The sequence below is a fragment of the Elephantulus edwardii genome, unplaced genomic scaffold, assembly GCF_000299155.1.
Source record: "Elephantulus edwardii isolate Elephantulus edwardi_28Jun2011 unplaced genomic scaffold, EleEdw1.0 scaffold00108, whole genome shotgun sequence".
Lineage (NCBI taxonomy): Eukaryota > Metazoa > Chordata > Mammalia > Macroscelidea > Macroscelididae > Elephantulus > Elephantulus edwardii.
This window is the reverse complement of record NW_006399858.1, coordinates 11916305-11922082: the sequence shown is the minus strand read 5'-3', so window position 1 is coordinate 11922082 and position 5778 is coordinate 11916305.

Here is a 5778-nt window from a genome sequence, read left to right as displayed (position 1 = left end):
AACAACAACAACAACAACATCCCTAGTATAATATTCCTAGTATCATAGCCTCTTCTAAACCCAGCCTGCACATCTGGAAGTTCCTGTTGACTTGTTCCTCCAGTTGTTTTTGGATAATTTTCAGCAAAATCTTACTTGCATGTGATATTAATGATATTGTTCGATAATTTCCACACTGTATCTGGTCACCTTTCTTTGGAATAAGAACAAATATTGATCTCTTCCAGTAAGTTGGCCAGGTAGTTGTCTTCCAGATTTCTTAGCACAACTTAGTGAGCACATCCAGGGCAGCATCTGTTTGTTGAAATATGTCAGTTGCTATGCCATCAACTCCTGGAACCTTGTTTTTTGCCAATTCTTTCAGAGCATCTTGAACTTCCTCCTTCATCACCATAATAAGGTCTTGCTCATACATTATTTCATTAAATTCTTCTGTGTCAGCCAATTCCTTCTGGTACAGTGACTCTGTATACTCCTTCCATTTTCTTTTAATTTTTCTTGGATCATTTAACACTCTGCCCAAAGAATCTTTAAGTATTGCCACTCATGGCTTAAATTTGTTTTTCAATTTCTTCAGTTTAAGAAATGTTGAGAGAGTTCTGCTCTTTTGAATTTCTGACTCCAGCTCTTTGCATATTTCATTGTAGTATCTTGCTTTGTCATCCTGAACTGTCCTTTTAAACAGTCAAAAATAAAAACAAAAATACATCAATTTCTACTGCACAACAGTAGAAAAGTAATTTGTAACAATTAAACAACATTTCCAAGCATTACTGTAACATTACAGTGAACCATCATTAAAAATAGATGGAAAAAATAGAATGTACAAGTGTAAATAATCTTGTGATAGTATACAATCTGAGAGAAAATAAAGAGGGATATTTACCATCATTGTAACAATGATTGTCTCTTGACAGTTCTCGATTATTGGAAAAAATATTTTTACATCTATAAATCGTTCAGTATAAGCTGATTGCTCTCCTGGATTTAGTCAACAATCAGCTGTGGGCTGGGAGCCTCTTATTTAAGTCAATCATGACTTGATAGGAGGGCCTTTGCATTTAAAAGTTGGATGGGCCCTAAGTATCAGGTTTGTAGGCTGCTTTGTGAAGCAGTTGGATTCTGAAGGGTAGGTTCTCTTGATTTAGTTAAAAGTTGAGATAAACTGTTGGGTCATTTTTGGTTAACAATCATGTGTTGCCTGGATTTAGTTAACAGTCAGCTATGAGGCTGGAAGCCTCTTATTTAAGTCAATCAGGACTTGGTGGGCAGGCCTTTCTATTTCAAAGTCATTTGGACCCTCAGGCTTGCAGCCCTGGCTGGCAGTTAATCCTGTTTGGGAAGAACGTTATTCTAAGTGGTTTAGCACTTGTCTATTAGTTTGCTTACTGAAATAAATTGAGGTTGTTTTGTCACTGGTATGTTAAATGCCATAATGGTTACCTATGGTGGAAAGGGATTGGTAGAGCTCCCAGATTAAGGCAGGCTTGGAAGCAAGATTGGCATCCAGTTCTTAAACAACAGGCCTTTGGAAACTGTATGAACATTAGAGAAATGACGATAATTATAGAATAGCGTTCAGATCTTTAGTTCATGGGGTTGCTACGAATGATACGTGACACAACAACACTTAACAACAACAAGTTTTAAGAAAACCCAAAGGCTGCAAACCCAAAGGCACCTGGTTTGAAGCTACCAGCTGCTCCATGGGAGAAGGATGGGCAATCTCTTCCTGTGAGAGTAACTGCCTTTGAAAACCCCCTGGAGGATCAGATAGGGGTAGTTTCCAACTTTACAGTACCCAACAACAATAACACTGTTTGTTTTATTATTATTATAGTTTTATAATGCATCAACTTAAGAGAAAATAAAAGTATGAAAATATAGGTAAAAATAAGGAAAGGGAAAAATGCCCCACTAAAACACAAAGACACAGAGCTCCCTTAATTACTTTTATTAATCTTAGATTGACTATTTCTTTAAGTGATAAAGCAATATTTCTCTATTTGCGGTACTGAATAACTTAGAGTTCCTTTGATGAAGAACACTGAGTCATAGTCATGTCAAATACCATAATAGCTACCTATCATGTACAAAGTTTGGAGGACCTTCCAAGTTCATTCAGGTGGGGAAGCAGGAGTGACATTCTAAAGTTTTATGTGCAAGGGTCGCTATGAGTCACATGACTTGATGACACTTAACCACTGCTAAGTGAGGCTAGTGTTGTTATATCTGGAGGAACATTCTTCCACTGTATACGTCAATCTTTGTCACTGTATACATCAATCTTTGTCAATGTGCTATATGAAGTAATCTGGGTTGGCTGTAATGCTGAACCTTGTGTCATTAGGGTTTCGAATACCATAATGGTATTCCAATGTGGACAGTGTTTGGTGGAGCTCCCAGTTTTAAAACCAGTTTGGAAACAAGAGTGGCATCTACTTCCAAAACTACATGCCCCTGGAAACTCTATGAACTTAGAGAAATGATGATGAACATGAAATCAAGATGCATGCAAAAGTTAGAAACAATAAAATAGAAATGGCGGCTGGAAAAAAACCCATTAGTTTGATGTTACCAACTAGGTAGTTACCAGCAGGTCACTGGTAACAGAAACGAAGTTGGAGAACAACTCAGTGAATTTTATATGTTCAATGATTTATTAAATACAAATGCATTTTTTAAAGAAACACAAATGACAATCTACAGATGGATCTTATCTGATAGACTGCATAGAAATAAGATTGACTGAATTTGTGGAAAGAATAAGTAGAGAAGCTCAGTAACAACAGTCCAAAAAAGGCCAGGTACTGATTGTGGAACAGACTGTTAAATTACAAATTCAAACATCTGAGAGCTGGACAACGAATAAGAATGACAGAAGAATAATTTATGCTTTTGAGTTGTGTTGGAGGAAAGAACTGAATATCCCATGGACTAGCAAAAGAACACACATACACCTTGGAAAAGCTGATGTCTGAGTGATATTTGGAGGTAAGGATGGCAAAGCTTTGCCTATTATACATATTATGGTGTATTGCTAAGAGAGGCTATTTCTTGGAGAAGGACATTGTGCTTGGAAAGGTGAATGGCAAAGGAGAGGAAGATTCTCAACCACTGTGATTGCAGCAATGGGCTTAAATGTGTCAGATATTGTGAGGTTTGCACAAGGTTCATATCTACTGTTCATAGGGTCATTCTGACTTGTACTCCAATGAATGGCATCTAATAACAGCAATAAATTTCAAACTTAAGCTGAAGAAGATTTAAACACTTTTATTAGAACTGAAATAATAACTTGAGTCTATATCATATAAATTAAAAATAATCTCAAGAATAGATTTTAGGCATTGAACACCAATAACCAAAGAGTAGATTAGTTCCAAGATGACATCAAAGATATCATCCTTGAACAGAGTTGAAGGTCATTACATAAACAAAGGAGAAAGAAAATACCAAAGTGAATGTCAAAAGAGACTCTCAAAATTGCACTAGAGCATCAAGAAGCCAAAGCAAATGGAAGAGAGGGAGCTGTAAGAGATATTCAGAAGATTTCAAAGGGCAGCTAGAAAAGACAAAACAAAATATTATAATGAAATGTACAAAGAATTGGAGTTAAAGAATGAAAACAGAAAAACTCTTTCTGCACTTATCAAGTTGAGAAAAACAAATTCAAGCCTCCAGTTGCCATGGGAAAAATTTTGAATGATCCAGGAAGTATGACAGAAGATGGAGAGAATACGAATACACTGTCATTATACAAAATACAATTGCTCAACACTGAAATATATTAGGAAGTAGTGTGATAAAGAGCCAATGGTAATGAAGGAAGAATTTCAAGCTGCACTAGATGCATTAACAAAAAAATAAGGCCCCAGAAATTGATGAAATATGCATTGAAATGTTTAAACTAATAGATTCAGTTTTAGATGCTCACCAGTCTGGGGCAAGAAATTTAGAAGTAAGATACCTGGCCAGCTAACTGGAAGATATTTGTATTTGTTCCTGTGGTGTCAAGAGTATATTGTTAAAAATGGCTTTTCTATCCATTTATTCCACCACCAATCCTGATGCCACAATTCTCCTCATAGAGCCCAGCCTCTCGGATAATCTGCTCTGCATACATGTTGAAAAGGTATGGAGACAGGATGCATCCCTGGCGTACACCCTTCCCAATTTTGAACCATGCAGTGTTACCCTGCTCTGTTTTGACTACTGCCTCTTGGTCCAAGTATAGGATTCGCATTAGCACAATTAAATGTTCTGGGATTCCCATTCTTCTCAGAGTCAGCCACAGTTTGTTATGATCCACACAGTCAAATGCCTTTGCATAATCAATGAAACACAGATAGACATTCTTCTGGTATTCTTTGCTTTTTTCCAAGATCCATCTAACATCAGCTACAATATCCCTAGTACCACGACCCCTTCTAAACCCAGCCTGGATTTCCGGAAATTCTCTGCTAATGTGCTGTTCTAATCGTTTTTGGATAATCTTCAGTAGAATCTTGCTTGCAGATGACAAAACCCTGCTTGCTGAAACTGAGGAGGACCTCATGCACTTGCTGTGGAGGGTCAAGGACTGCAGCCTTCAGTATGGACTGAGGCTCAATGTCAAGAAGACAAAGATTCTCACCACTGGACCAAGTGGCAGCATCAGGATGGATGGCGAAGAGATTGAGATTGTTCACAGCTTCAGTTTGCTCGGCTCCCCGGTCAACACTCTTGGCACCAGGAGTCAGGAAATAAAAAAGCATATCGCGATGGGAAAGTCTGCTGTTAGGGACCACTCTAAAGTACTCAGGAGTAACAGTGTCTCTCTGGAAACTAAGGTGCGTCTGATACAAGCCATGGTCTTTGCAATCGCTTGTTATGCATCAGAAAGTTGGACAATGACTAGGGAGGGAGGATAGAAGGAGAATTGATGCCTTTGAGCTGTGGTGATGGAGAAGAGTATTGAATGTACCATGGACTGCCAGGAAAACAAACAAATTCATCTTGGAGAAGATTAAACCAAGCTACTCCTTGGATGCAAGGATTCTGGGGCTTCGTCTGATATACTTTGGACATGTTGCCAGGAGGGACGGGTCCTTGGAGAGGGACATCATGCTTGGGAAGGTGGAGGGACAGCGCAGGAGGGGAAGACCCTCTATGGGATGTATTGATTCGGTGACTGGGGTAATAGGGATGGGTGTGTCAGAGGCAGTGCAGTTGGCGCAGGATAGAGCAGGGTTTAGGGCTATTGTGTCGCAAACCACTGGATGGCACAGAACAACAACAACAACAACAACAACATCCATTTATTGACTTTGACTTTGCCATCTTAGCAGACAGGGACATGCAAAGAGGGCATGTTAGACTATTCATAAGGGGATTGGCTTGTTTCACCACTAAACTGAGCATATTCAACAGCAGATTTTGGGAATTTCACCATGGCAAAGAGAAAACAGAGAATGCAAAATGTATGATTTTCTGGGCTCAAGATCCTTGCACTGCTCAGACAAGGGACTAATAAAACAGTAGCAATAGCCAGAGCAGAGAATCACAGACTCAGTGTGGGACAGCTGACCTTGTGATTGCTACCTCAAGGAACAAGAGAAAAAGCCTTCACTCAAGCTTGCTGGAGGACTGGGTGAAAGATGTCATTATTGTTAGAACTAAGATTGCTTTGTAGCAGTAGTCTTAAGCCATGAGATTGAAGGCCAAGGGACCAGCAAAAACACTTTGGAAATTGTCCTGACTGAGTGATTTTATCTTTTCACCAACCTGAATGATATT